This window comes from Salmo salar, chromosome 06 (genome assembly GCF_965601325.2).
Source record: "Salmo salar chromosome 06, fSalSal1, whole genome shotgun sequence".
Taxonomy (NCBI): domain Eukaryota; kingdom Metazoa; phylum Chordata; class Actinopteri; order Salmoniformes; family Salmonidae; genus Salmo; species Salmo salar.
Window position 1 is genome coordinate 7,055,001 of NC_138296.1, and position 21,735 is coordinate 7,076,735.

Consider the following 21,735-nt stretch of genomic DNA (forward strand, 5'->3'; position numbering starts at 1 on the left):
TCCTGTGTGACTGTCATGCTGTGTGGCTGAGTGTTTGTCATCCTGTGTGGCTGAGTGTTTGTCATGCTGTATGGCTGAGTGTTTGTCATGCTGTGTGACTGCCATCCTGTGTGGCTGAGTGTTTGCCATCCTGTGTGACTGTCATGCTGTGTGGCTGAGTGTTTGTCATCCTGTGTGGCTGAGTGTTTATCATGCTGTGTGGCTGACATGCTGTGTGGCTGACAGAGAGACTCAGAGGGTGATCAGTCACCAGGTTCTAGTCATCTTTTTGGAAAAGGAGAGATGGAGTAAGAGACATTACAACAGACTGATAGGGAGAGAAGGACACATTTAACAACGGAAAGAGTTAGTGAGAGAGACAGGTAAGAGGGTGAAGGAGAAAAATGTTATCTTTCACATGTCAGAGTCTGTGAAATCAGTGTGTGACTGCAATGTTTTCCTGACCTGTAGCATAGCCTGAAATTCTCTGAGCCATGTGTGTGTATGTGCAACCACCCATGCCATGCGTGTGTGTGTGTGTGTGTGTTTGAGGGGTGGCTGTAACATGTTATAACCAGCCTCCTATCTACATGTTTGACAGCGACTGGAACCACCAACATCTCTGAAGCATGAACAGTACAATTCCACCTCAAACTCTAGCCCCTAGGCACCTCAAACCCTAGTCCCCAAGCACCTCAAATCCTAGGAACCTCAAACTCTAGCCCCTAGGCACCTCAAACCCTAGTCCCCAAGCACCTCAAATCCTAGGAACCTCAAACTCTAGCCCCTAGGCACCTCAAACCCTAGTCCCCAAGCACCTCAAATCCTAGGAACCTCAAACTCTAGCCCCTAGGCACCTCAAACCCTAGTCCCTAGGCACCTCAAATCCTAGGCACCTCAAACTCTAGCCCCTAGGCACCTCAAACCCTAGTCCCTACACCCTACACCATACGCAACTCAGACCCCTAGCCCCTATAGGCACCTCAAACCTTGGAATCTACCCCCTAGGCACGTCAAACCCTAGCCACAGGCACCTAAAACCCTAGCCCCTAAACCCTAGGCGCCTCAAATCCTTATCCTCGAGGCGCCTCAAACCCCTAGCCCCTACACCCTAACCCTAGGCACCTCAAACCTCTAGGCACGGTAAACCCTAGTCTTTCTATGAAGGGGGAGGTGTGTATGTGTGTGTGTGATAAGAGAGGAGCATTGTAATCTAATTTGGTAAGGAAGCACATTCCAGACCCTGCTCTAAAGGGCTGGCAGGAAACTACTCTAATCTAGACACTCACAAACACACACAAATTAACCAGGCTAGAAACACTGACACATAACCAGGCTAGAAACACTGACACACAACCAGACTAAAAACACTGACAAGTATCCAGGCTAGAAACACTGACACATAACCAGGCTAGAAACACTGACACACAACCAGACTAAAAACACTGACAAGTATCCAGGCTAGAAACACTGACACATAACCAGGCTAGAAACACTGACACATAACCAGGCTAGAAACACTGACACATAACCAGGCTAGAAACACTGACACATAACCAGGCTAGAAACACTGACACATAACCAGGCTAGAAACACTGACAAGTATCCAGGCTAGAAACACTGACACATAACCAGGCTAGAAACACTGACACACAACCAGGCTAGAAACACTGACAAGTATCCAGGCTAGAAACACTGACACACAACCAGGCTAGAAATACTACTACTACTACTACCACTACTACTACTACTACTACTACTATTACTACTACTACTAGTACTACTACTACTACTAGTACCACCACTACTACTACAACCACTACTACTACAACCACTACTACTACAACCACTACTACTACTACTACTACTACTACTACTAGTACCTCTACTACTACTACTACTACTAGTACCAGTACTACTACTACTAGTACCAGTACTACAACTACTACTACTAGTACCACTACTAGTACCACTACTACTACTACAACTACTACTAGTACCATTACCACTACTACTAGTACCACTACCACTTCTACTACTACTACTAGTACCAGTACTACTACTACTACTACTAGTACCAGTACTACTACTACTACTACTAGTACCAGTACTACTACTTGTACCACTACTACTACTACTACTACTACCACTACTACTACCATTATTACTACTACTACTACCACTACTACTACTACTACCACTACTACTACTACTACCACTACTACTACTACTAGTACCCCTACTACTACTTCTAGTACCACTATAACTACTACCAGTACCACTACCACTAGTACCACTACTACTACTACTAGTACCACTACTACTACTAGTAGTACCACTACTACCTCTACTACTACTACTAGTACCCCTGCTACTACTTATAGTACCACTATAACTACTACTACTACTACTACTACTACTACGACCACTACTACTATTACTACTTATTTTAACGCTGCTACTACTACTACTACTACTAGCCCCCCTACCGCCCTACTACTACACTCTCTAGTACCACTACTACTACTACTACTACTACTAGTACCACTACTACTAGTACCACTACCACTACTACTAGTACCACTACCACTACTACTAGTACCACTACTACCACTACTAGTACCACTACTAGTACCACTATTACTACTACTACTACCAGTACCACTACTACTACTACCAGTACCACTACTACTACTACGACCACTACTACTACTATTACTACTTCTTTTAACGCTGCTACTACTACTACTACTACTACTAGTACCCCTACTACTACTTCTAGTACCACTACTACTACTACTACTACTACTACTACTAGTACCACTACTACTACCACTACTACTAGTACCACTACCACTACTACTAGTACCACTACCACTAGTACCACTACTACTACTACTACCACTACTACTACTAGTACCACTATTACTACTACTAGTACCACTACCACTACTACTACTAGTACTACTACTACTACTAGTACCCCTACTACTACTTCTAGTACCCCTACTACTACTTCTAGTACCACTACTACTACTAGTACTACTACTACTACTAGTACCACTACTAGTACTACTACTAGTACCACTACTAGTACCACTACTACTACTACTATTAGTACTACTATGTATTTTTGTGGATATGTGTCATTCCTTTCAATTCAATGCTAATTCTCATCCTCACCATTCTCATTGACTCCCATTGATAACATGAATAAACTGTCTCTGACAGACATCTGGCGCTAAAATCTTATCAAGCATATCCACTGCTTTTCCTGCCAGTACTCTGCTAGCTTGAGTTTCACATTAAGTATTTTCCACTGACAAAGAGCTCTCTCTTTCTCTCCCTCCCTCCTCCCTCCCTCCCTCCCCCCCCTTCCTCACTCTCTCTTCTATTCCCCTTTCCTCCTCTCTCCTTCTCTCCCCCACCTCTCTCCCCTCCCTCCCCTGTCCCCGAGGGATAATAGGAGGGTGGGCTGTTTTAAAACATCTGCTGGAGAACAATTTATTCCCTAAATCACTGTCATTAAAAAGAGAGAGAATAAAGCCCTTGAATTGAATTGAATAAAGTGTGTTGTATAGGAGAGATAGAGAGAGAGAGGATCCTACTGCATGGCCAGGGCACGTAAATACTTGACAGAGAGAGAGGATCCTACTGCATGGCCAGGGCACGTAAATACTTGACAGAGAGAGAGGATCCTACTGCATGGCCAGGGTACGTAAATACTTGACAGAGAGAGGATCCTACTGCATGGCCAGGGTACGTAAATACTTGACAGAGAGAGAGACGATCCTACTGCATGGCCAGGGCACGTAAATACTTGACAGAGAGAGGATCCTACTGCATGGCCAGGGCACGTAAATACTTGACAGAGAGAGAGGATCCTACTGCATGGCCAGGGCACGTAAATACTTGACAGAGAGAGAGGATCCTACTGCATGGCCAGGGTACGTAAATACTTGACAGAGAGAGGATCCTACTGCATGGCCAGGGTACGTAAATACTTGACAGAAAGAGGATCCTACTGCATGGCCAGGGCATGTAAATACTTGACAGAGAGAGGATCCTACTGCATGGCCAGGGCACGTAAATACTTGACAGAGAGAGAGGATCCTACTGCATGGCCAGGGTACGTAAATACTTGACAGAGAGAGGATCCTACTGCATGGCCAGGGTACGTAAATACTTGACAGAAAGAGGATCCTACTGCATGGCCAGGGCATGTAAATACTTGACAGAGAGAGGATCCTACTGCATGGCCAGGGCACGTAAATACTTGACAGAGAGAGGATCCTACTGCATGGCCAGGGCACGTAAATACTTGACAGAGAGAGGATCCTACTGCATGGCCAGGGCATGTAAATACTTGACAGAGAGAGGATCCTACTGCATGGCCAGGGCACGTAAATACTTGACAGAGAGAGAGAGGATCCTACTGCATGGCCAGGGCACGTAAATACTTGACAGAGCGAGAGGATCCTACTGCATGGCCAGGTACGTAAATACTTGACAGAGAGAGGATCCTACTGCATGGCCAGGGTACGTAAATACTTGACAGAGAGAGAGACGATCCTACTGCATGGCCAGGGCACGTAAATACTTGACAGAGAGAGGATCCTACTGCATGGCCAGGGCACGTAAATACTTGACAGAGAGAGGATCCTACTGCATGGCCAGGGCATGTAAATACTTGACAGAGAGAGGATCCTACTGCATGGCCAGGGCACGTAAATACTTGACAGAGAGAGGATCCTACTGCATGGCCAGGGCATGTAAATACTTGACAAAGAGAGGATCCTACTGCATGGCCAGGGCATGTAAATACTTGACAGAGAGAGGATCCTACTGCATGGCCAGGGCATGTAAATACTTGACAGAGAGAGGATCCTACTGCATGGCCAGGGCACGTAAATACTTGACAGAGAGAGACGATCCTACTGCATGGCCAGGGCATGTAAATACTTGACAGAGAGAGAGAGACAATCCTACTGCATGGCCAGGGCACGTAAATACTTGACAGAGAGAGAGACGATCCTACTGCATGGCCAGGGCATGTAAATACTTGACAGAGAGAGACGATCCTACTGCATGGCCAGGGCACGTAAATACTTGACAGAGAGAGGATCCTACTGCATGGCCAGGGCATGTAAATACTTGACAGAGAGAGGATCCTACTGCATGGCCAGGGCATGTAAATACTTGACAGAGAGGATCCTACTGCATGGCCAGGGCATGTAAATACTTGACAGAGAGAGGATCCTACTGCATGGCCAGGGCACGTAAATACTTGACAGAGAGAGACGATCCTACTGCATGGCCAGGGCACGTAAATACTTGACAGAGAGAGAGAGAGAGGGGAGAGGGAGGAGTGCAGAAGACAGATGGGGGAGGTAGAGAAGCAGGGAAGTGTGGGGGAGGAAGATGAGATACAGAGAGAGAGGTGGGAGAGAAAGATATCAACAAATTGGCGAGGGCACTAGAACAGTCTGCAGCACCCGGCCTCACCCTACTAGAATCAAATGTCTACTGTTTAATGATGACCTGGTGCTTCTGTCCCCAACCAAGGAGGGCCTACAGCAGCACCTAGATCTTCTGCACAGATTCTGTCAGACCTGGGCCCTGACAGTGAATCTCAGTAAGACAAAAATAATTGTGCTCTACAAAAGGTCCAGTTGCCAGGACCACAAATACAAATTCGATCTAGACACCGTTGCCCTAGAGCACATAAAAAACTATACATACCTCGGCCTAAACATCAGTGCCACAGGTAACTTCCACAAAGCTGTGAACGATCTGAGAGACAAGGCAAGAAGGGCCTTCTATGCCATCAAAAGGAACATACAATTTGACATACCAATTAGGGTCACCAAACAACACATGCCAATGTGTCAAGTAATAAGATAATCACATTGGAAAGGTTGAGCAAAAAACAGAGCAAACTAGAATGCTATTTGGCCCTAAACAGAGAGTACACAGTGGCAGAATACCTCTGCACACTGCCCACTAAATGAGGTGGAAACTGAGCTGCACTTCCTAACCTCCTGCCCAATGTATGACCATATTAGAGACACATATTTCCCACAGACACACAAAGAATTAGAAAACAAATCCAATTTTGATAAACTCCCATATCAATTGGGTGAAATACAACAGCAGCAAGATGTGTGACCTGTTGCACATCATTACAACACTGTGGGTATTCTTTTGGAACTTGTGTGAGTGTAATATTTAATGTTCACTTTTTATTGTTTATTTCACTTTTGTTTATTATCTGGTTCACTTGCTTTGACAATGTTAACATATGTTGCCCATGCCAAGAGAGAGAGAGAGAGAGAGATGAAACAGTCTGAATAGTTAGGGAGAAGAGATAAGGAGAGAGATGAAGAAGTCTGAATAGTTAGGGAGAAGAGATAAGGAGAGAGAGAGAGAGAGAGAGAGATGAAGAAGTCTGAATAGTTAGGGAGGAGAGATAAGGAGAGAGAGATGAAGAAGTCTGAATAGTTAGGGAGAAGAGATAAGGAGAGAGAGAGAGAGAGAGAGATGAAGAAGTCTGAATAGTTAGGGAGAAGAGATAAGGAGAGAGATGAAGAAGTCTGAATAGTTAGGGAGGAGAGATAAGGAGAGAGATGAAGAAGTCTGAATAGTTAGGGAGAAGAGAAGGAGAGAGAGATGAAGAAGTCTGAATAGTTAGGGAGAAGAGATAAGGAGAGAGAGAGAGAGAGAGAGATGAAGAAGTCTGAATAGTTAGGGAGAAGAGATAAGGAGAGAGATGAAGAAGTCTGAATAGTTAGGGAGAAGAGATAAGGAGAGAGAGAGAGAGAGAGAGAGAGATGAAGAAGTCTGAATAGTTAGGGAGGAGAGATAAGGAGAGAGAGATGAAGAAGTCTGAATAGTTAGGGAGAAGAGATAAGGAGAGAGAGAGAGAGAGAGAGATGAAACAGTCTGAATAGTTAGGGAGAAGAGATAAGGAGAGAGATGAAGAAGTCTGAATAGTTAGGGAGAAGAGATAAGGAGAGAGAGAGAGAGAGAGAGAGATGAAGAAGTCTGAATAGTTAGGGAGGAGAGATAAGGAGAGAGAGATGAAGAAGTCTGAATAGTTAGGGAGAAGAGATAAGGAGAGAGAGAGAGAGAGAGAGAGATGAAGAAGTCTGAATAGTTAGGGAGAAGAGATAAGGAGAGAGATGAAGAAGTCTGAATAGTTAGGGAGGAGAGATAAGGAGAGAGATGAAGAAGTCTGAATAGTTAGGGAGAAGAGAAGGAGAGAGAGATGAAGAAGTCTGAATAGTTAGGGAGAAGAGATAAGGAGAGAGAGAGAGAGAGAGAGATGAAGAAGTCTGAATAGTTAGGGAGGAGAGATAAGGAGAGAGAGATGAAGAAGTCTGAATAGTTTGGGAGAAGAGATAAGGAGAGAGAGAGAGAGATGAAGAAGTCTGAATAGTTAGGGAGAAGAGATAAGGAGAGAGATGAAGAAGTCTGAATAGTTAGGAAGGAGAGATAAGGAGAGATGAAGTCTGAATAGTTAGGGAGGAGAGATAAGGAGAGAGATGAAGAAGTCTGAATAGTTAGGGAGAAGAGATAAGGAGAGAGAGAGAGAGAGAGAGAGAGATGAAGAAGTCTGAATAGTTAGGAAGGAGAGATAAGGAGAGATGAAGTCTGAATAGTTAGGGAGGAGAGATAAGGAGAGAGAGAGAGAGAGAGAGAGAGATGAAGAAGTCTGAATAGTTAGGGAGGAGAGAAGGAGAGAGAGAGATGAAGAAGTCTGAATAGTTAGGGAGAAGAGATAAGGAGAGAGAGAGAGATGAAGAAGTCTGAATAGTTAGGGAGAAGAGATAAGGAGAGAGATGAAGAAGTCTGAATAGTTAGGGAGGAGAGATAAGGAGAGAGAGAGAGAGATGAAGAAGTCTGAATAGTTAGGGAGAAGAGATAAGGAGAGAGATGAAGAAGTCTGAATAGTTAGGGAGGAGAGATAAGGAGAGATGAAGAAGTCTGAATAGTTAGGGAGGAGAGATAAGGAGAGAGAGATGAAGAAGTCTGAATAGTTAGGGAGAAGAGATAAGGAGAGAGAGATTAAAAAGTCTGAATAGTTAGGGAGAAGAGATAAGGAGAGAGATGAAGAAGTCTGAATAGTTAGGGAGGAGAGATAAGGAGAGATGAAGAAGTCTGAATAGTTAGGGAGAAGAGAAGGAGAGAGAGATGGAAAAAGTCTGAATAGTTAGGGAGACGAGATAAGGAGAGAGAGATTAAAAAGTCTGAATAGTTAGGGAGAAGAGATAAGGAGAGAGAGATGAAAAAGTGAATAGTTAGGGAGAAGAGATAAGGAGAGAGATGAAACAGTCTGAATAGTTAGGGAGGAGAGATAAGGAGAGAGAGAGATAAAGAAGTCTGAATAGTTAGGGAGAAGAGATAAGGAGAGAGATGAAACAGTCTGAATAGTTAGGGAGGAGAGATAAGGAGAGAGAGAGATAAAGAAGTCTGAATAGTTAGGGAGAAGAGATAAGGAGAGAAAGATGAAGAAGTCTGAATAGTTAGGGAGGAGAGATAAGGAGAGAAAGATGAAGAAGTCTGAATAGTTAGGGAGAAGAGATAAGGAGAGAGAGAGAGAGAGAGATGAAGAAGTCTGAATAGTTAGGGAGAAGAGAAGGAGAGAGAGAGATGAAGAAGTCTGAATAGTTAGGGAGAAGAGAAGGAGAGAGAGATGAAGAAGTCTGAATAGTTAGGGAGGAGAGATAAGGAGAGAGAGAGAGAGATGAAGAAGTCTGAATAGTTAGGGAGGAGAGAAGGAGAGAGATGAAGAAGTCTGAATAGTTAGGGAGGAGAGAAGGAGAGAGATGAAGAAGTCTGAATAGTTAGGGAGAAGAGATAAGGAGAGAAAGATGAAGAAGTCTGAATAGTTAGGGAGAAGAGAAAAGGAGCGAGATGAAGAAGTCTGAATAGTTAGGGAGGAGAGATAAGGAGAGAGAGAGATAAAGAAGTCTGAATAGTTAGGGAGAAGAGATAAGGAGAGAAAGATGAAGAAGTCTGAATAGTTAGGGAGAAGAGAAAAGGAGAGAGAGAGAGAGAGATGAAGAAGTCTGAATAGTTAGGGAGGAGAGATAAGGAGAGAGAGATGAAGAAGTCTGAATAGTTAGGGAGAAGAGATAAGGAGAGAGAGAGAGAGAGAGAGATGAAGAAGTCTGAATAGTTAGGGAGGAGAGATAAGGAGAGAGAGATGAAGAAGTCTGAATAGTTAGGGAGAAGAGATAAGGAGAGAGAGAGAGATGAAGAAGTCTGAATAGTTAGGGAGGAGAGGAGGAGAGAGATGAAGAAGTCTGAATAGTTAGGGAGAAGAGAAGGAGAGAGAGAGATGAAGAAGTCTGAATAGTTAGGGAAGAGAGAAGGAGAGAGAGAGATGAAGAAGTCTGAATAGTTAGGGAGGAGAGAAGGAGAGAGAGAGATGAAGAAGTCTGAATAGTTAGGGAGAAGAGATAAGGAGAGAGATGAAGAAGTCTGAATAGTTAAGGAGAAGAGATAAGGAGAGAGAGAGAGAGAGATGAAGAAGTCTGAATAGTTAGGGAGGAGAGATAAGGAGAGAGAGATGAAGAAGTCTGAATAGTTAGGGAGAAGAGATAAGGAGAGAGAGAGAGAGATGAAGAAGTCTGAATAGTTAGGGAGAAGAGATAAGGAGAGAGATGAAGAAGTCTGAATAGTTAGGGAGGAGAGATAAGGAGAGAGAGATGAAGAAGTCTGAATAGTTAGGGAGGAGAGATAAGGAGAGAGAGATGAAGAAGTCTGAATAGTTAGGGAGAAGAGATAAGGAGCGAGATGAAGAAGTCTGAATAGTTAGGGAGAAGAGATAAGGAGAGAGAGAGAGAGATGAAGAAGTCTGAATAGTTAGGGAGGAGAGAAGGAGAGAGAGATGAAGAAGTCTGAATAGTTAGGGAGGAGAGAAGGAGAGAGAGAGAGATAAAGAAATCTGAATAGTTAGGGAGAAGAGAAGGAGAGAGAGATGAAGAAGTCTGAATAGTTAGGGAGGAGAGAAGGAGAGAGAGATGAAAAAGTCTGAATAGTTAGGGAGAAGAGATAAGGAGAGAGAGAGATGAAGAAATCTGAATAGTTAGGGAAGAGAGAAGGAGAGAGAGAGATGAAGAAGTCTGAATAGTTAGGGAGGAGAGAAGGAGAGAGAGAGATGAAGAAGTCTGAATAGTTAGGGAGGAGAGAAAAAGAGAGAGAGAGTGGTGAGGAGGCTAAAGGATAGAAACAGACATCTATGTACGAACACATAGAAACCAGTGACGGCTGTACTAATTCTAATTCACTAACAACATTTCTTCAACAAAATGTCAACTTCAGAAATATAACCTAGGTGATTGTCTGGAGTCTTCCACCAGAACAGATTTCTATAAAGTCCTCTTCTGTTCATCCATGAAATAATCAAACCTCAGACTCTAATTTGATTCGGCCACTCTTCTGACCAAATGGCACCTTGTTCCCTATGTAGGGCACTACCTTTGACCAGGGCCCATAGGGCCTGATATAGGGAATAGGTTTCCAATTGGGACGCATCCATAGACAGAGAGATATCTGATATGGAGGAAACGACCCGGTCACATAGACAGATATCTGATATGTAGGAAACAACCCGGTCACATAGACAGATATCTGATATGTAGGGAAACGACCCGGTCACATAGACAGATATCTGATATGTAGGGAAACGACCCGGTCACATAGACAGATATCTGATATGTAGGGAAACGACCCGGTCACATAGACAGATATCTGATATGAAGAAAACGACCCGGTCACATAGACAGATATCTGATATGGAGGAAACGACCCGGTCACATAGACAGATATCTGATATGGAGGAAACGACCCGGTCACATAGACAGATATCTGATGTGGAGGAAACGACCCGGTCACATAGACAGATATCTGATATGGAGGAAACGACCCGGTCACATAGACAGATATCTGATATGTAGGAAACACCCGGTCACATAGACAGATATCTGATATGTAGGAAACAACCCGGTCACATAGACAGATATCTGATATGGAGGAAACGACCCGGTCACATAGACAGATATCTGATGTGGAGGAAACGACCCGGTCACATAGACAGATATCTGATATGTAGGAAACAACCCGGTCACATAGACAGATATCTGATATGTAGGAAACGACCTGGTCACATAGTCAGAAAACTGATATGGAGGAAACGACCCGGTCACATTGACAGAGAGATATCTGATATGTAGGAAACAACCCGGTCACATGCAGTGGAAATATGAGAGAGACATTTTCCACAATGTGATTGAGATTGGGTGGACATAATAATGTGATTGAGATTGGGTGGACATAATAATGTGATTGAGATTGGGTGGACATAATAATGTGATTGAGATTGGGTGGACATAATAATGTGATTGAGATTGGGTGGACATAATAATGTGATTGAGATTGGGTGGACATAATAATGTGATTGAGATTGGGTGGACATAATAATGTGATTGAGATTGGGTGGACATAATAATGTGATTGAGATTGGGTGGACATAATAATGTGATTGAGATTGGGTGGACATAATAATGTGATTGAGATTGGGTGGACATAATAATGTGATTGAGATTGGGTGGACATAATAATGTGATTGAGATTGGGTGGACATAATAATGTGATTGAGATTGGGTGGACATAATAATGTGATTGAGATTGGGTGGACATAATAATGTGATTGAGATTGGGTGGACATAATAATGTGATTGAGATTGGGTGGACATAATAATGGCGCCAGAGGGGATGCCTGTCGTTTTACGGGCTCCTAACCAATTCTGCTGTTATTTTATTGTGATACTTTTTTACTTTAGATTATTTAGTAAATATTTTCTTAACTCTTATTTTCTTAACTGCATTGTTGGTTAAGGGTTTGTAAGTAAGCATTTCACGGTAAGGTCTATATATGTTTTCGGCTCATGTGACGAATACAGTTTGATTTGATTTGAGAGGTGAGCATCAGGTTTTAAAACCCTCTACAGTCAAAGACCTCTCTCAGCCAGGGGAGGGGGGATTCTACTAAGCTGATGGAATTGTTTTAACAAGGTCACACCAAGGATCATTTAGCTATTTGAAATGGAATTTTGAGACTCCTTGAAGTATCCAAATATACAGTTGAAGTCGGAAGTTAACATACACTTAGGTTGGAGTCGGTTGAAAGTCGGTTAGGACATCTATTGTGTGCATGACACAAGTCATTTTTCAAACAATTGTTTACAGACAGATTATTTCACTTATAATTCACTGTATCACAATTCCAGTGGGTTAGAAGTTTACATACACTAAATTGACTGTGACTTTAAACAGCTTGGAAAATTCCAGAAAATGATGTCATGGCTTTAGAAGCTTCTGATAGGCTAATTGACATAATTTGAGTCAATTGGAGGTGTACCTGTGGATGTATTTCAAGGCCTACCTTCAAACTCAGTGCCTCTTTGCATGGCATCATGGGAAAATCAAAAGAAATCAGCCAAGACATCAGAAACAAAATGGCAGAGCTCCACAAGTCTGGTTCATCCTTGGGAGCAATTTCCAAACGCCTGAAGGTACCACGTTCATCTGTACAAACAATAGTATGCAAGTATAACCTGTCTGGGCTAGGGGGCAGTATTTTCACGGCCGGATAAAAAACGTACCCGATTTAAACTGGTTACTACTCTTGCCCAGAAACGAGAATATGCATATTATTAGTAGATTTGGATAGAAAACACCACGGGACCAGGCAACCGTCATACCGCTCAAGAAGGAGACACGTTCTGTCTAATAGAGATGAACGTACTTTGGTGCAAAAAGTGCAAATCAATCCCAGAACAACAGCAAAGGACCTTGTGAAGATGCTGGAGGAAACAGGTACAAAAGTATCTATATCCACAGTAAAACGAGTCCTATATCGACATAACCTGAAAGGCCGCTCAGCAAGGAAGAAGCCATTGCTCCAAAACCGCCATAAAAAACCCAGACTACGGTTTGCAACTGCATATGGGGACAAAGATCATACTTTTTGGAGAAATGTCCTCAGACTAGTGTGAGGCCTGTGGGCGTCCTAGACTGGACCATCAGACTAGTGTTGTGAGGACTGTGGGAGTCGTAGACTGGACCATCAGACTAGTGTTGTGAGGACTGTGGGAGTCGTAGACTGGACCATCAGACTAGTGTTGTGAGGACTGTGGGGGTCCTAGACTGGACCATCAGACTAGTGTTGTGAGGACTGTGGGAGTCCTAGACTGGACCATCAGACTAGTGTTGTGAGGACTCTGGGGGTCCTAGACTGGACCTTCAGACTAGTGTTGTGAGGACTGTGGGGGTCCTAGACTGGACCATCAGACTAGTGTTGTGAGGACTGTGGGCGTCCTAGACTGGACCATCAGACTAGTGGTGTGAGGACTGTGGGAGTCCTAGACTGGACCATCAGACTAGTGTTGTGAGGACTGTGGGAGTCGTAGACTGGACCTTCAGACTAGTGTTGTGAGGACTGTGGGGGTCCTAGACTGGACCTTCAGACTAGTGTTGTGAGGACTGTGGGGGTCCTAGACTGGACCTTCAGACTAGTGTTGTGAGGACTGTGGGGGTCCTAGACTGGACCATCAGACTAGTGTTGTGAGGACTGTGGGCGTCCTAGACTGGACCAGCAGACTAGTGTTGTGAGGACTGTGGGGGTCCTAGACTGGACCTTCAGACTAGTGTTGTGAGGACTGTGGGCGTCCTAGACTGGACCATCAGACTGGTGTTGTGAGGACTGTGGGAGTCCTAGAGCAAAACAACCAACATGTACATGTTCATGAGAGTCTCACCTTTCCACAGAGAGATATTAGTGTGTAACCCAAACCGTCCGGACACTACAGACAGAAGTTGGCAGATTGACTGTACTGATTTTTAAACGAGTCCCCTGTGGGGGTCGTAGAGCAAAACGGAGAACACCATCGTGTTCATGAGAGTCTCTTGTACGCCAAACCGTTCGGACACTACAGGATATTTTGTGAAGAAAAACAAAGATGTTCAGGATGTCTCATGGTCTGACAAACACTGCCCCCCCCCCCCCCAGAGACAATGGGAGGGGAGTGCAACACGTGTTCATGTTTTTATTGGGAAGTCTAACATATTTCAGCTAAAACGGGGCTGTAGCAAACAAAACATTAATTTAACAGGGAATATTCATTAGCATTATTATTTAACTCCACATGTAAAGACAGCCGCCGACAGAATGTTAACTTTAACAGATGTCTTAATTTTCTCTGATTTCACTGTGGGGGTGTGTGTGTTTGTCACTGTGATCTCCTGCTCTAAGCTAGGTAATACAGCATTAGCTAACTGTCCTAACAGTCGTTATTTGGGAAGAGAGTCACTAGCTGGACAGTAATCTAACATTAGTCTTCTAACAGCTGAAAGAACCCCCTGTCTCTCTGTGGATGCATCAAGGCTGCATCTGGGACAGTCATTAAATACTAGTGGATTTCAGGAGATTAAACACTTTTTACTTAAGTCAGTTAAGAACAAATTCTTACTTACAATGACGGGGAACAGGGGGTCAACTGCCTTGTTCAGGGGCAGAACGACAGATTTTTACCATGTCAGCTTGGGGATTCGATCCAGCAATCTTTCGGTTACTGGCCCAACGCTCTAACCACTAGGCTACTTGCCACCCCAACAGTAATCTAATTAAACAGTAATTAGATAGTAGTGGATATGAGGAGACAGATTAACATACTTAAACAGTTAATTAGATAGTAGTGGACATGAGGACAGAATCTCTGTATCTCACATCAAAACAGACAGGGGCCCATAGTGCACTATGGAGGGGGTAGGGTGCCATTTTGGAGGCAGACTCTGTCTGCAGTAAGAGCTGAGGGGAAAACCCAGGGGTTACTGGTTAATCATTCCTACCAGTGTGTCAAACTATTCAGAGGTGCTTCAACGCTTCACAACAGAATGATAGAATCCCTCTGAGTGCTCCAAACGACCCAGAAACCATTGGAACCTTCAGCGGGTTTGAGGAGAACAGATTGAGTGGTTGTGTTTGTGTGTGTGTCCCACTAGGCTGTGGTGTCAAGGCAGAACAGTGAACCTGTCTGTTTGTTATAACAGGAAGCAGGAAACAGTCAGGAACAGGACTACACACACACGAGCCAGGGGTGTAGCAACTAAAAATACCCCCCCTGTGAAAGGTCATAACAAGCCATAAAACACAGGAGGACATATGACAGCAGTGTGTGTGTGTAAATGATGAAACCATGTGATGAGAAGTCATTCAGCTGGGCGTGACCCTCTGGTGTAGTGTCAACATCGGTCTGTGATAATGGCTGTAGTCCTTTCCTGCAATCAGATGACCTAGTGACCTCATGGTGGAATGTTATTCACATTTTATCATTATTACCTGGAGTCCTTTCCTGAAGTCAGATGACCTCGTGACCTCATGGTGGAATGTTATTCATATTTTTCATAATTTCATAATTAATAAATAAATACAATTAATAGCAGTGTTTCTATGTCAAACGGTTTTGTTATATTTCAGTCCTCTGTGATGTATATAAAGTGTAATATTAGGATTGAATCTCTAAATGTAATACATGTAAACTCTGTATCTGACATGGTACAGGTGTCTTCTTTCTTTAAGTCCATAACCATGTGTTTGAGGTGTATACTTTTGTTTCACAGTAGATTTGTTTAAGACTACCCAGAATCACTCTGTGTGACCCTGATTTAGCCCACTGCAGTAAAAGGCTAAATACGAGAGGGAGAGAGCGAGAAGTATCTTTGATAAACACAGCAAGAGGTCTTTGTGGAGAGCCTAGAGAACACTACACAAAAAAGGTTCTTCGTCTGTCCCGATAGGATAACCCTTTGAAGAACCCTTCCTGGTTCAACGTAGAGCAGTTTTAGGTTACATGTACAACCCTTTACAGAGAGGGTTCTATGTGTAACCCAAAATGGTTCTACCTGGAACAAAAAAAGGGCGCTACTTGGAACAAAAAAGGGTTCTACCTGGAACCAAAAATGGTTCTACCTGGAACAAAAAAGGGTTCTACCTGGAACAAAGGGGTTTTACTTGGAATCGAAAAGGGTTCACCTATGGGGACAGCCAAAGAACCCGTTTGGAACCCTTTTATCTAAGAGTGTAAATATTGGTGAACTTCCATCTAAGACTTACCACCATAGCACTTAACCCTAACCATCAAATCAAATGTTATTGGTTGGGTACAAATAGTTTGCAGACGTTATCACAGGTGCAGCGAAATGCTTATGTTTCTAGCGCCAACAGTGCAGTAATACCCCACCATACCAAACAATACACACAAATCCCCAAAATAAAAATTAATTAATTAAGAAATATCAGAATGAGAAATGTCGGGAATATAGCGTCTGTGTTGAGTGTCTAATCTTTGAGGAAGATCACCACCTCCCATCACATCCATCCTTCAGCACAGCCATCACCAATCACCACCTCCAATCACATCTATCCTTCAGCACAGCCATCACCAATCACCACCTCCAATCACATCTATCCTTCAGCACAGCCATCACCAAATCACCACCTCCCATCACATCTATCCTTCAGCACAGCCATCACCAATCACCACCTCCAATCACATCTATCCTTCAGCACAGCCATCACCAATCACCACCTCCAATCACATCTATCCTTCAGCACAGCCATCACCACCTCCCATCACATCCATCCTTCAGCACAGCCATCACCAATCACCACCTATCCTTCAGCACAGCCATCACCAATCACCACCTCCAATCACATCTATTCTTCAGCACAGCCATCACCAATCACCACCTCCAATCACATCTATCCTTCAGCACAGCCATCACCAAATCACCACCTCCCATCACATCTATCCTTCAGAACAGCCATCACCAATCACCACCTCCCATCACATCTATCCTTCAGCACAGCATCACCAAATCACCACCTCCAATCACATCTATCCTTCAGCACAGCATCACCAAATCACCACCTCCAATCACATCTATCCTTCAGCACAGCCATCACCAAATCACCACCTCCAATCACATCTATCCTTCAGCACAGCCATCACCAAATCACCACCTCCCATCACATCTATCCTTCAGCACAGCCATCACCAATCACCACCTCCAATCACATCTATCCTTCAGCACAGCCATCACCAATCACCACCTCCCATCACATCTATCCTTCAGCACAGCCATCACCAATCACCACCTCCCTTTCTGACAGCAGACACACAGTACAGAGTGATGATACAGTACAGAGACAGGGCTGCAGGACAGGACCACTAGGGGTAGAACATGGTGATGATACAATACAGAGACAGGGCTGCAGGACAGGACCACTAGGGGTAGAACATGGTGATGATACAGTACAGAGACAGGGCTGCAGGACAGGACCACTAGGGGTAGAACATGGTGATGATACAGTACAGAGACAGGGCTGCAGGACAGGACCACTAGGGGTAGAACATGGTGATGATACAGTACAGAGACAGGGCTGCAGGACAGGACCACTAGGGGTAGAACATGGTGATGATACAATACAGAGACAGGGCTGCAGGACAGGACCACTAGGGGTAGAACATGGTGATGATACAGTACAGAGACAGGGCTGCAGGACAGGACCACTAGGGGTAGAACATGGTGATGATACAGTACAGAGACAGGGCTGCAGGACAGGACCAATAGGTGCAGCACATGGGGGATGATACAGTACAGAGACAGGGCTGCAGAAGACGACCACTAGGGGTAGAACATGGGGGATGATAACTTACAGAGACAGGGCTGCAGGACAGGACCACTAGGTGCAGCACATGGGGGATGATACACTACAGAGACAGGGCTGCAGGACAGGACCACTAGGGGTAGAACATGGTGATGATACAATACAGAGACAGGGCTGCAGGACAGGACCACTAGGGGTAGAACATGGTGATGATACAATACAGAGACAGGGCTGCAGGACAGGACCACTAGGGGTAGAACATGGTGATGATACAATACAGAGACAGGGCTGTAGGACAGGACCACTAGGGGTAGAACATGGGGATGATACAATACAGAGACAGGGCTGCAGGACAGGACCACTAGGGGTAGAACATGGTGATGATACAGTACAGAGACAGGGCTGCAGGACAGGACCACTAGGGGTAGAACATGGTGATGTGTGAGCGATCAGCTAAGACGCTTTAGGAGGACAGTGACGTGTGGTTGTGAGGCAGAGGTCCTGAGTTTGCACCAGATTTGGTACTTTCTAAGCAAGCAGAATGATGTCCTTTACAAAGGCAACACTGTGTGTGTGTGAAGTCATCTTTGTGTTTGAGGGGAAACATTTAAGTCCTTCTTAATCCCACTCTACCGGTCGTCTGTCAAGTCCTCTCTCCCTCTATCTTTACCTTCCCCTCTCAACATGTTGTCTATTCAGTCAGGCATGGTACACTGACCACCAGCTGTCGCACACACACGCACGCACGCACGCATGCACGCACACACACACACATACATACGCACCGCACAAACAAAGACTCTAACTGTAAAAGCTTAGTATCCATCTGTTAAACCACCCCCAGGAGAGGAGAGAGGGGAAACAGAGGAGAGAAGAGGGGAGGAATAGAGAGGAGAGAACAGGGGAGGAATAGAGAGAAGAGAACAGGGGAGGAATAGAGAGAAGAGAACAGGGAGGAATAGAGAGAAGAGGAGAGGGGAGGAATAGAGAAAAAGAGGAGAGGGGAGGAATAGAGAAAAAGAGGAGGAGGAAGAGGCGAAGAAAAGGAGGAGGAAGAGGAGAGATAACATGTTCCATGTGGAAAAGGACTCTTCAACATGATGGTTTGTCAAAACAGAGGATGTTGTTGTTCCATGAGGGGAGGCTGTGACCAGAACCAGCAGGCCAGTGGAACCTGACAGTGTTCTATCAGAATCATCCATGTTATGTAGTGGGTGTTACGGAGCTGCCGCATACTTTCCAGACTAGCCTGTTTTGATTTGGCTCAGAGTTTCCACACTATTAGCAGCACCACTGACCTTCCAGCTGTGTTCTGTGTCCTCTGGGACAACAACAGATAATAGTGATGGAGAGGTACCAGCTGAGAGGGACATGAACCAGTGACTCTACAGATACAGGACATAGCACTACCTCCTGTGCCATTAAGACCTGGACCTCATAGTATGACACGAGTACACTTTCTAACTTCAGACACTTATCTACAGTGCCTTCGAAAAGTATTCAGACCCCTTGACTTTATTCAACATTTTGTTACGTTACAGCCTTATTCTAAAATGTATTTTTTTTTTACTCATCAATCTACACACAATACCCCATAATGACAAAGTGAAAACAGGTTTTAAGAAATGTTAGCAAATTTATAAAAAGCAAAAAAAACTGAAATACCTTATTTACATAAGTATTCAGACCCTTTGCTATGAGACTCGAAATTGAGCTCAGGTGCATCCTGTTTACATTGATCATCTTTGAGATGTTTCTACAACTTGATTGGAGTCCACCTGTGGTAAATTCAATTGATTGGACATGATTTGGAAAGGCACACATCTGTCTATATAAGGTCCCACAGTTGACAGTGCATGTCAGAGCAAAAACCAAGCCATGAGGTTGAAGGAATTGTCCGTAGAACTTGAAGACAGGATTGTGTTGAGGCACAGATCTGGGGAAGGGTAAAATAATACATTCTGCAGCATGGAAGGTCCCCAAGAACACAGTGGCCTCCATCATTCTTAAATGGAAGAAGTTTGGAACCACCAAGACTCTTTCTAGAGCTGGCTGCCATCGAGGGAGAAGAACCTTGGTCAGGGAGGTGACCAACAACCCGATGGTCACTCTGACAGAGCTTTAGAGGTCCTCTGTGGAGATGGATGAACCTTCCAGAAGAACAACCATCTCTGCAGCACTCCACCAATCAGGCCTTTATGGTAGAGTGGCCAGACAGAAGCCACTCCTCAGTAAAAGGCACATGACAGCCCGCTTGGAGTTTGTCAAAAGGCACCTAAAGGACTCTCAGACCATGAGAAACAAGATTGTCTTGTCTGATGAAACCAAGATTGAATTATTTGACCTGAATGCCAAGCATCACGTCTGGAGGAAACCTGGCACCATCCCAACGGTGAAGCATGGTGGTGGCAGCATCATGCTGTGGGGATGTTTTTCAGCAGCAGGGACTGGGAGACTAGTCAGGATCGGGGCAAAGCTGAACGGAGCAAAGTACAGAGAGATCGTTGATGAAAACCTGCTCCAGAGTGCTCGGGACCTCAGACTGGGCCGACGGCTCATCTTCCAACAGGACAACGACCCTAAGCACACAGCCAAGACAATGGAGGAGTGGCTTCGGTACAAGTCTCTGAATGTCCTTGAGTGGCCCAGACAGAGCCCAGACTTGAACGCATTCGAACATCTCTGGAGAGACCTGAAAATAGCTGTGCAGCAACACTCCCCATCGAACCTGACAGAGCTTGAGAGGATCTGCAGAAAAGAATGGGAGAAACTCCCCAAATACAGGTGTGCCAAGCTTGTAGCGTCATACCCAAGAGGATTCGATGCTGTAATCGCTGCCAAAGGTGCTTCAACAAAGTACTGGTCTGAAAACGTTTGTAAATGTGATATTTCAACAACAACAAAAAATCATACATTTTTTTGCATGAAGGCAGGGTAAAGTGACTATCCAGCATACCAAAATTGGTTCTGTGAAAGTTCCCAGAATGTTCTCATAACACAAAAACTGCCCAGAAAAACACTGTGCTGATGATTACAGTGTGTTTGTATAAAACATTTGTCTGATGTTGCAAGAACGATCCTTAAAAACATTTAATTTGTTATTTAAGTGTTCCCAGAATGTTTCATTAGGTTGTGGGAACAGTCTGGTGGAAACATTGTGGGGACACAAAAATTGTCCAGTCTTGGTTACGGTTGTGTGTGTATCACTAAAGTTTAAAATGCCCTTTGAATGAAATAATGTGCAGATTGTCAACATATGAAGTGGAAAAATATGGTTGTGTTTGTATGATTAAATGCTGTTCAAATGTCCTTTGAATGACATTAAAATGCCATGTGTCTCTATATCACCTACAATACAGTCCTCAGATGAGAATTACCATTCAATCTACAATACAGTCCTCAGATGAGAATTACCATTCAATCTACAATACAGTCCTCAAATGAGAATTACCATTCAATCTACAATACAGTCCTCAGATGAGAATTACCATTCAATCTACAATATAGTCCTCAAATGAGAATTACCATTCAATCTACAATACAGTCCTCAAACGAGAATTACCATTCAATCTACAATACAGTCCTCAGATGAGAATTACCATTCAATCTACAATACAGTCCTCAGATGAGAATTACCATTCAATCTACAATACAGTCCTCAGATGAGAATTACCATTCAATCTACAATACAGTCCTCAGATGAGAATTACCATTCAATCTAGAGAGAAACACAACAGGGATGTTTTCCAGTCTGCTTTAATGGCAGCCATGTTCTATATATGTTTGGTGGGACGTTGATGGAATATTCTCCTAACCCACAGAAAACTAATCACATGAATATTCTTGAAATGTGTCTGGAACATTTAGTATCTTAAGTTCTGGGTAAGTTCTATTTGACATGTAGGGAATGGTCTCTTGGAAACATTCCTTGCACACCATGGGAACATTCCTATGAAAACGTTAGTGTATGACCTATGTGGTCGGCAGGTAGCCTAGCGGTTAAGAGCGTTGGGCCAGTT

General features: G+C 44.0%; 1 protein-coding gene across 1 annotated transcript in view; it reads right to left on the bottom strand.

The window, feature by feature from the left end:
- Window positions 1-21,735, bottom strand: part of LOC106593249 (neuronal-specific septin-3) — a 181,500-nt gene that overhangs the window by 99,380 nt on the left and 60,385 nt on the right. The window lies entirely within an intron of this gene.